Source organism: Pectinophora gossypiella, chromosome 1 (genome assembly GCF_024362695.1).
Source record: "Pectinophora gossypiella chromosome 1, ilPecGoss1.1, whole genome shotgun sequence".
In the NCBI taxonomy this organism is placed as follows: Eukaryota; Metazoa; Arthropoda; class Insecta; order Lepidoptera; family Gelechiidae; genus Pectinophora; species Pectinophora gossypiella.
In genome coordinates, this window is record NC_065404.1 from 15,279,092 (window position 1) to 15,291,032 (window position 11,941).

Here is an 11,941-nt window from a genome sequence, read left to right on the forward strand (position 1 = left end):
AAAATGCAGAAAAATTTATAAGTAATGAAAAAATGTAGAATAAAATTGTCAGCTCAATTTTAAGGCAATACGGCTAACCACTAATCACGTTGGTCTAACTACTTGGCGGGCACATAGGGCGGTATTAATCAACTAATCTTAGCTTCAAGACTGCTCTCAAGATCATGTCAATGTGACATTTCTCATATAAAAACAGGGACTTGAGCATGGTCCCGAGGGCAGTTTCAGCTGAGATTAGATTATTAATACCACCCTTAGTTCGTCTTGCAATGGATGTATAACTCCCGGCAAACTTCTTGAGCATCGAGTGTCGTAGTGGGGGAAAGTTCACGCACGTACACTTCTGTGCAAAAAAATGAACTTTTGATTATTTTCTTAACTTCATTAAAAAATAAACAATTATTATATTATTTAATTATGTAAATAAAACTAAACTTATATTATTATAGTTTATTAAAACTTATATTATATTATTATATTTAATAAAAAACTAATCGTCACGTAAGTATGATATTCCTTCCATGAGGTTGAAACCAGCAATACCAGAGCTAGTGCTAGGTTTTGGATCTGTAGACATAGACCTCGTGCTAGTAACTAATTCTTAAACTTAAACAAATGAGTAATAACAAAAAAAACGAACAAAAGAGCAATAACAAAAACGTGACAGTTTCACTGCACGCAAGTGTATTCGGGAGTCACAGGGACGAAGACAGAGTGCGCGGGGGAAGTATCGACTGATCTACCAATAGCCGGTCGATGCGGGCATCACCCGCCCCCGCGCCCCGTACCGCACCACCAAAGAGATCTAAAATTCGGTTGTGCGCAGTCAAGGTCGATGCTCAAGAAGTTTGCCGGAACCTATACCTCTGATTGAACTAATCTAATGAGTGACTTTCCAGGCTACGTTCCCTAAATCAATATAGATGGCGCTGTTAAGATTTAACGTGATAATTATCTATTTTCTCATTACTCGGGTAGGTAATTATTCCAAAATATAAAGGCATGAGGAGCTCGGTGGCGCAGCGGTTAACGCGCTCGGTCTGCGATTGTTGAAGTAAAGCAACATTCGCAAAGGCCGGTCATAGGATGGGTGACCACAAAAAAAAAAGTTTTCATCTCGAGCTCCTCCGTGCTTCGGAAGGCACGTTAAGCCGTTGGTCCCGGCTGCATTAGCAGTCGTTAATAACCATCAATCCGCACTGGGCCCGCGTGATGGTTTAAGGCCCGATCTCCCTATCCATCCATAGGGAAGGCCCGTGCCCCAGCAGTGGGGACGTTAATGGGCTGATGATGATGAGCTGAGGCATATATAAAAATATTTGTTGCTTGATATTTGGATAATACGTATGGAATTATGTTACTGCCTATATTGCTTCACTTTATTTTGATCAGAATAATAAAGGATGAAAGATGTGTTGTGCCTGGGTGTAATAAAAAGGGTCATCATTTATACCCAAAAACAAGGATAGAAGATGCTGATGTCTGTTATCCATGAAATTAGAAGCTAAAACGAAGGCAAATCTGTACAGAATCATCTCCCTGGCATTATCCCGTTTTTCACTGAGTCCGATTACCTTAACTTGAAGATTTGACAGGTCCGGTTTTTTATAGAAGCGAGAAGTCTGTTTGACCTTCCAACCCGCGAAGGGAAAATCAGCACATTACAGGCTTTTTTTTCTCCCGAGGGTTATAACCGCCCTCGAGAGAACCATATTCTGGACTTAATAACATTAAACAAAGAATTTAGAAAAAAATATGTACTGACTATCAATATGTTGTGATCCTTCAGGGACCCCGCTATTGGATACGGAGACCCTTTCAGTTCACAACGGTGAAAGAACATAATAACATTATACACTTATAATTAACACTTATAAAACTATTATAATTATATATATATTAGCCCAATACAGGTTAGGTCACCTCCGAAAATGCATTTCCCGGGAACGTGGGTTTCCTCACGATGTTGATGAGAAGCAAGCTTTGTAACAACTGGGCTACCAAGGTTCGGCAAGGCAAATCTGTACAGCGCCATCTAATTATTTTTTGAGGAACGAAGCTTGGAAAGTCTCTTATTAGGATATAGCCAAGCTTATGTTATGTTACAACCAACGCGTTTTAGTATATTTCATCTATTTCCTAAATAAGATAAGATCCGATACACTTTTACGGGAATATATCCCATCCCGACAAGATATCAAATAATAATAAATGAAATAAGCATTTCTTTCGGGGTCTCGTCTCATAACATGTAGCATTCCCACGTTTCGGTTTGATGCGGAACACTCCTTTGCGAACATTTTGACTTAAGTATAGTCTCCGAACATTCGAGTAAGCGAATATTTACTATGTATCTACCTATGAAATTATTTCGGCTGCTTTTTAAAAATGAAAAAAAAAAATAAATAAAAAAAAATGAGTATTAGTTTTTTTTTTTTTTTTTTTTTGATGAGCATATTTTGATTTGATTTTGATGAATTGAATGAGCATGGATTTAAGCATGATAATATTTTCTCAGGCATCTTGTAAAACCCGAAAGAGGACTTGTATGTTTTCTAATATGATGAAATACGAGCGAATTTAGATTGTAACATTGTATCCAATAAAACATTATTTCTTACTATTTATGTTGAAGAGCCGTGGTAGCCAAAATGGTAGAACACTTGCCTCTCACTTTGAGGTCGCAGGGTCGAATCCAGCACAAGCCTAAACCAATGATTGTCGAATTAGTTTTCGAATTCATGTTTGGATCATAAATGATTATCACGTGCTCACTGGTGAAAGAAAACATCGTGAAGAAACCCACATTCCCAAGAAATGCATTTTCGGAGGTAAATGACTTAACCTGTATTGGGCTGGTTTTCCCTTCGCTGGTTGGTTCCCTTCGCTTTAGTAATAAACCGGACCTGTCAAATCTTCAGGTTAAGTAAGCGGACCCTGAAAAAAACGGGATAATATATTATTTTTATTTTGAAGTCGGTTTAATTTTTTAAATTACTTTTATCTTTAGATAGTTGCGACTAGGCCGCATGGTCTCATGATCTTAGCATGTTCACAAGAAAAGAATTAAATATTTGCGATCTACCTTCCTATTTTCACATTTCCAACGACATAACTTCAACAAAATCGCCAGTTTGTCTAGATACGCCGCGCTCGTAACATGTCGGGTTGAGCGAATATGGTTATGAGTAATTGCGATTGAATATTGGTAAACTACTGCTGGGTTATCGCCGGGATACCCGCTAAAATCTACAGATGTGCTAATACGATATTGTGTGTGACTTCAAAAACCGTAGGAAAACAAAAATATTATATATTCTGTCCTGTCCTGTGTGCCTGTGTTGTGTATTTTTAGAAAACAAAATATACAGATCGACGGAGAATCTATTATTTTTATTATTTATAAAAAATAAGTACAGTACTTAATACATTTTTTTACAATTGACGGTGCAACAAAAACCAACATGTCTATATTTACAGTTCAAAATCAGATATTTATTTTATAAGGAAACTTTTAGTTTTTGAGATAATCGATATTGTGTGTGAAGTCAATAACCTCAACAAAATGAAAAAAGTGTTTCTGGATGGTAAAGACTGTAGCAGAGTACAAACTTTGCACATACTGGCCTTTCGTTCTGACCATCATCATTTTAAATTACGAAATTCTCATTCCATTCCGCTTTTCCTTTCATTTTACTCTATTTGATTCACTGCATTCCCGACCTTGATAAAAACAACAAGTATATTATACTATTTAGGGCCGTGCCCTCTAATTCTTGATTCTTTTGTGAAGTGTGTGTATTTCTATCCTGTTTGTGAAGTGTTTTTAATAAACTGTATATATGTGTTCCTGCTTGCTGCTTGCTTCTAATTTATCATCGTTATCACCAATCACTCCCCTACTCTGCCGGCACGTCGGGATACCATATCCTCACCACCCAGCGTGCCGCAAGACTACGGTTTTCTAACACCCAATCAAAGGTAAGATTTTTAGATACATAACGCTTTTTTCCCTTTGGAGTCGGCAGAGATCACGGAATTCCGCTAATTACGATTTTTCGCAATTCAAAACGCAATTTCGTAATTTTATCGACTTTGAGAGGTACATACCTCTTACCTCTTGGTTCAAGTGGCGACAGAGTCCGCAGAGTATTCACAGAGTCCGCTTACCTGACCTGTCGATTTGACAGGTCCGGTTTTGTACAGAAGCGACTGCCTGTCTGACTTTCCAACCCGGGAATGGAAAACCAGCCCGATACAGGTTAAGTCACATTCCTCCGACACGTATTATTCGGGAACGTGGGTTTCCTCATGATGTTTTCCTTCACCGCTACGCACGTGATAATTATTTATGATTAACGGCCACTATGGTCCAATGGATGAGCGTTGGGCTCACGATCCCGGGATCCGGGATGGTCCCGGGTTTCTATCCCGGTGGGTACATAACATAAAAATCACTTTGTGATCCCTAGTTTGGTTAGGACATTACAAGCTGATCACCTGATTGTATAAAAGTAAGATGGTCCGTGCTTCGGCAGCTACGTTAACCCGTTGGTCCCGATTACTACTTACTGGCGTGTTAGTAGTCGTTACATGAGCCATGTCTGGGGCCTTTGGGACTTGGGGCGCGGCTTTATAGTATCCCTGACACTTTGGTTGATGGGGTTGGTAAACTACCTCACAACCCACACGATAAAATATGAATTCGAAGTCCTTGGAATGTATGAGATACCAATTTAATGGTAACATAGTGGTAACACGTCATAAAACGGCTAGCAATGGCGGCTTTTCATAGGATTGAGCTTACCTGGTTTTGTTATATCATGATGTGGTCGAACTGAAGCCACATCCAGATGGAATAACAAACCTCTTTCGTAAATAACATCACTTCGGAAAATACTCGATTCACTTGCAAATGTTGGGTTCGGCAGGTGAATATAAACATATTTGAGGAAATGGAACACGTAAAAGGGAAAATATTTCTCCAAGCCTCGATGAATGCTTAATATATAGAGTAGGTCCCAAGCACTACCCCGTTTTTCACAGGGTCCGCTTACCTAACCTGAAGATTTGACAGGTCTAGTTTTTTACAGAAGCGACTGCCTGTCTGACCTTCCAACCCGCAAAGAAAAAACCGGCCAAAAACAGGTTAGGTTACATACCTCCGAAAATGCATTTCACGGGAATGTGGGTTTCCACACGATGTTTTCCTTCACCGCTTAGCTTAATATATAGAGTATCAACTTTTTTTACATAAACAGGCAGCCATGTATGTTAAATCACACCCATGCTCAGTAATGGGCTGGGCAGAGCCTCAATTAAACCAATCAGCTCGCGACAACAGTCACTTTAAGACACCGGTACCGACGCCGCCGGCGTGGTCGACGTTTTAAATCTATTAAAATCTTGTATAATATCGAGATTTGTACATGAAATTTAAAAAAAGTACTTAGGTACTGTACTAACAGAAAAGTTCCTATCTCCGAAAATGAAAACATTTTTCATCCAGTCAAAACGAATTAGAAAACACTTACTATTTTTTATTAAAAAAAGTGATAAAACATTTGCAACGAAACAATTTTACGGGGAAGAATCTCCTGTAAAAACGTGAAACTGTAATATTTTCCAACGATGCAAAAGACGAATTTAGCAGGCAGGTATTTTTTATAAACCCTCCGCAAAACTGATGAAATTTAAACAAATTTAGCCTGAGAATTGTTAATGCAAACGCCAGAAATATCCTGGCAAACAGCAGGCAGGTAATCGACAAAATATTTACCCTGTTTCCAGCGAACAGACATTTCAGAACCGAGTTTTTATAATTCCGGTATCAGGGTACGGGATAATTTGAAATTATGTAGAGTCACACATAATATACATCCACACCTCACCGAGCTTTCTGTAGGATAGGATAGGTGGTGAGCCGTATCGCCGCATATTGATTGAGCCAACTATGTGAAATCTGAACTTAAGGTAAATTAACAGCTCATTAGTGAAAGTCCGGTGTGTTAAATCTACCAACGTAATTTGTTCTTCTGTTATTAATCTATTTAAGTGTTATTTATCTGTTTATTCTAGGCTAGTACTAGATTTAAACTATTGTTTATCACCGCCTTTTTTATTTTTTTATTTGCCATAATATATAAAACGAAGGCAGGTGGTAGGGCTGGCATAGGAAGACCTAGAAGGACGCACATTGACCGAATTGGAGATGTCCTTAGACAAGTTTCAGTACGATCTACTCTGAACCGGCGTGCGTGTATGAAACGATATCAAACGTGTGTCAGGATCGAAGTATTTGACCTCTCATCTGCCGAGATACCAGACACAACAGACTTTACGTTTTTGTGTCTGGTTGAGATATGCGTTTCGGCGTTCGAAATTTTATATGGAATTACATAGTCTCTGCTTACCCCGGTGGGAAGTAAGCATGAGTTTATGTATGTATGTTACATATTAAAACATTGACATATTTGTAATCGTACACGATGAGAAGCTTTAAAACATTAACTCAAGTCTGTTGTCGATAGAAATTCCGCAACTCATAACCAAAATTCCATCCAAAACACTTCACTGTCATCACTTCATCGAAACTCCTGACAACCTTTTAAAACAATCAAGGACCTCCATAGCTCGAGCTAAAAGTAGATCATCGAACATTGACTATACAAACACTAGACTCCTAATAACAGACGAAAGGATTCTGCCCACACATCTGACAAACAGGTCAGATATGACTCCTGGCTACATTTGACCAGTCTTCATCCTTGATCTGCCAACAATTTGAAGGCAGACACGCTCTTACCTCTATTAAATTGAAATTAACTCTGTGAATTAACGTTTTCTATGAATTACCATAAGATTTTTCACATTCCTATTCTCTCTCTATTTAAGAGCTGCGCTCTTGTCGGTGGAGTAATCGCCATTCCTCTCTTCTTCCCGCCAAAACCTTCACCTCCCGATACGACACGACCTGCACCTTCTCTTTTATTTGTTTCATAAATGTTATCCTAGGTACCCCTTCCTCTCTTCCCTTCAATTTTTCCTCCTATTTTTATTCCTATTAACATTCAGAATTTACCTTGTTATGACAGTAATTAAACAGAAACTTTGTAAAAAAGATTATTATATATTTTAAAAACTATCTTTTAGAAGATGTGAATACATGGGATTAACTGTCAGGGAACTGATATTAGGCAACCAAATTACTAAATTGTATAACAATATTTGAAGTTTTTGTTTTTTTTTTAAAAAAAGAACGTCTAGCTCCCTGTACCGAGATTTTTATTGCAGCTTCTTTTCCCCGACTACAGGTTGTGAGAGTGAAGGTGCTGTAGGTTTAGGCGACTGAGACGTTCGTTATGTAAAAATTGTCGCCAAAGTGTAACATATCTACTGTTACACTTAGTACACTAATATATGTCACTGTCACTTAGAAATAAATTTAAAGAAATTAATATTTTAACTTTGGCATCACAATATATCTTTGAAAACTTAATATATGTAAAAAAACATATAGGATTATTTGCAAAAAATAGCGATCGGCACATTGTTAATACCAGGAATAAAAATAAACTTGCTTTACAAGTCAGTCGATTACATAAGATTACTAAATCTTTTAAGGGGCAATGTATACGTTTTTACAATAAGATTCCCATTGACATTCAGAATTTGCCTTTCAACTGTTTTAAGACAGTAGTTAAACAAAAACTTTACAGAAAAGGTTATTATAAAGTTAGTGATTATTTAGAAGATATGAATGCATGGGATTAACTGTCAGGGAACTGATATTAGGCAACCAAATTACTAAATTGTATAACAATATTTGAAGTTTTTGTTTTTTTTTTTAAAAAAGAACGTCTAGCTCCCTGTACCGAGATTTTTATTGCAGCTTCTTTTCCCCGACTACAGGTTGTGAGAGTGAAGGTGCTGTAGGTTTAGGCGACTGAGACGTTCGTTATGTAAAAATTGTCGCCAAAGTGTAACATATCTACTGTTACACTTAATACACTAATATATCTTTTGTGTTGAGTGGCCAGATTTATCGTGTTCAGTTATATGTTCAGCTCTTTAGTTCGGGAGTATAAATGAAAGCACTCTTCCTGATATCAGTTCACTATATTGCGTTAAGTAGCGCACGTATTACATACAGTACTTATTACCGAAGCGGCGGCCGCGCTAAGACTGCCGACCCGTTAAGACATCGGAATACAGATACGCGATTAATATGCTATACTTATATAATATCTACTATGTCGCTACATATCTACTGAATAAATATAATTTTCTCGTTTGAATTTGAATTAGCTAACCCTATTATGAATTAACTCCTTGCGAAAAATGAAACATAAGTGTCTAGTAGTTGTATAGTTGATGCCAGCAAACTTCAGAAAACGCCGAAAGCGATATCAATAAACGCTTAGCTCCCTCCCATTAATAATACAAGCACACTGTATTATTCTCCGACTACGCAATATTTTCGACACCCTGTAGCTTTTAGTGGTGTCCATCCATGACCCAATGTCTTCGATATATTATCGATAGTCGATTAAAAGAAAGATAAAGCCAGCAATATATTATAACAAATAAATTCATTGTACATAACAAATTGGTACTTTTATTTGCCGATAAGGAAAGTCAAGATTGTCTTATGTAAATATTTATGCGAACAATGTTTTTAAGGCACGGAGGAGTTTTTGACATTGACATGATTGTATTGTAAATTTGACTATTTTTTTTTTCTTTGTGATCCCCAGTTTGGTTAGGACATTACAGGCTGATCACCTGATTGTCTGAAAGTACTCGAATAACCATTCGAGTTCCATTAGTACCTATCGATAAGTTTCAACATCTCCCTAGCGTTATCCTGTTTGCACAGGGTCCGTTTACCTAATCTGAAGATTTGGCAGGTCCGGTTTTTATCAGAAGCGACTGCTTATCTGACCTTCCAGTACGCAAAGGGGTAGGCAAAGGGTACATCCGAAACATATTTCTCAGAAATGTTGGTTTCCTCAAAATGTTGGTTTAATTAACAATAATTATTATTATCGATAAGATTGCAGTATCAATAGTTTTGCACAAACCACTATGAACTTTTGATGTAGGTAATATCGGTACTTAGTATCAATACAATACAATTATACAATACAAAATACTTTATGGCTCATAAACAGAACGCAAAGGAGAATTACAAAATAACAATAGAAGTGCAATCGGCGGCCTTATTGCTAAATATAAATTTCTTCCAGGCAACCTAGTATCGATATTATCGATATCATATAGTAGGTACTTAGATGATTTTCAAAATTTCAACGATCGATAGTTTGACGACACTACTGTGGCCTTACCCTACTGTATACGTCTATACCCTTTCAGAAAACACTAACTCCTACCCGCTTACACTTAAAGCCAATATTCCCTTGTGTATCTGTTTTGGCGACAATAGCATCAATAAAACAAAGTTATATTTGCAGCTGTGAGGTTAAATCATTGAAGGATCCATGAGGAAGTCTTAAGATCGTAGCGGTAAATATATTTTGGTTTTTAGGTTAGCATAGGTAGTGTGTTAACATCACCAGCGTTTAAGAGATGCTTTGAGGGGCAAAGTAAAGTTAAGTGATCATATAGTTACTTGATTTTAGAAATGGTGTACATTTGGTGCATTTATTCGTTTGATTTGTGACATTACAGTCATGAGCAATATAATGTACCCACTTTAGGACTCTGTCGCACTAACATATTTGACATTTAGTGAGACTTACAGTTCAATTTGTCAAAAAAGTTAATGTGATATGGTACCAAAGTGTACACATATGAGCAATATAATGTACCCACTTTAGGACTCTGTCGCACTAACATATTTGACATTTAGTGAGACTTACAGTTCAATTTGTCAAAAAAGTTAATGTGACATGGTACCAAAGTGTATACATATGAGCAATATAATGTACCCACTTTAGGACTCTGTCGCACTAACATATTTGACATTTAGTGAGACTTACAGTTCAATTTGTCAAAAAAGTTAATGTGACCTGGTACCAAAGTGTATACATATGAGCAATATAATAATATACCCACTTTAGGACTCTGTCGCACTAACATATTTGACATTTAGTGAGACTTACAGTTCAATTTGTCAAAAAAGTTAATGTGACATGGTACCAAAGTGTATACGTACATATTAATGCTCGTGACCGTACATTAGTAGATTCGGAATCACCCCTGCCAACGGCTTCGATGGTCCAGTGGTTGAGCGTTGGGGTCACGATCCGGATGCCCCGGGTTCGAATCCCGGTGGGAACATATAACAAAAATCACTTTGTGATCCCTAGTTTGGTTAGGACATTACAGGCTGATCAGAAATACTGAGTAGTTCAGAAATATGTTGTCAGTAAAAAGTTATGGCTACTTAACTTATATGAAAAACACGTTTTCTAAGTTTTTATGGGAAAATATTTTTTACATCATTGTTCCCATTCCCACCTTTTTAACTGATTTCCACTCGTTTGATAAGCTTTCTGGTGTTAAATGATATACAGGGTCTGAAGATGCAACTGGAAGTGGTCAAAGGAACTTTGTTATTCCGCTAAAAAAATGATAATCATTTATGATCCAAAAATGAATTCGAAAATGAGATTTGAACCTGAAACCTCACAGTTAGAATCAAACGCGCCCGCCGCGGCCCGTGCTAAGCACGTGTCACGGCATTATGCTGAGGGAGATCCTTTTTTTTATTTTGGGCGCCTCCATTGTGTATTTAATGTCTGTAATTATTTGTCTTTTTGTCTTTGTTTTTTTTTTTAATTTCTGTAATGTAAGTTTGTAAATATTTTAATTTAGCCATAACTTTTAATTGGCAGTACATTTTTGAATGCGGTCTTATTAATTACTGAGTATTTAATGAGCTATTCAGTTATATAGGTGTCGTTAGTGGTGGACATTTGGACCACTTACTATATTGAGTGAATGTTTTATTATGTAAATAAAATTATGGATCATTGTTGTCCGAAATAAAGAAATTTTAATTTTATTTTAATTTTAATTTTGGTCAATCTCCTTTATAGACTCAATGTTTACCCGGTTTGAAATTAATTAAATTTTTATTTTTTTTCTTTTATTCTCGTCCTGGAAGAACGAAGTCAAGAGCAAACCCATCTTAATTAAAAAAAATAAAATTACATGAAATGAAAAATGAAAGGTTGTTGAAGGTTGCCTGGAAGAGATTGCTACTCAGCAATAAGGCCGCGTATTGTACTCATTCTATTTCTCTTTTGTTTTGTATTTTGTTTTTTCCTGTTTGTGCAATAAAGTATTTGTTATGTTATGTTATGTTGTCCAATAACGCGCTTCCGTGGTGTTCACCATGCGATCAGGATAAGTAGGGTTGGCATTCTATGGTAAAGCCTTAACCCGTGATTTAAGCATGGGCTCATCACACCGCGACCCTGTGGAAACAATGTTGTTTACGAGATTAATGATTGGGCTTCATAAAAATGGAGGCGTTGCGAAGGCTGCAAGCCTGAAAACGAGGGTTGCGTGACTCTGAGTGACTGGTAACATTGATGGCGTTCGCGGAAGCGGAAGCGAGCGCGAACGCGGGAAAGAAAAAGAAAGAAACATATTTTATTATTTTTGGACAGTTTTATTAAATATACGAGTAACTGACGCGGAGTGGCTGTATATAATTAGGGTTGTCACCCATACATACATAAACTCACCGGGGTAAGAAGAGGCTATGGAATTTCAATTGCTTCGATTTATTTATTTATATTATTATAAGAAAAGCTTACAGTAGCAAATGTGTCTGATAAGGAAGTCAAATAATTGGCCTTTGATAGAAAAGCCACACGGACAAAAATAATAAAAATATTTATTCAGGAAAAATAAAACAAAAGTATTACATTTTTTGTGTAAGATTACTGTTAAACGTTTTTCTGAGGCG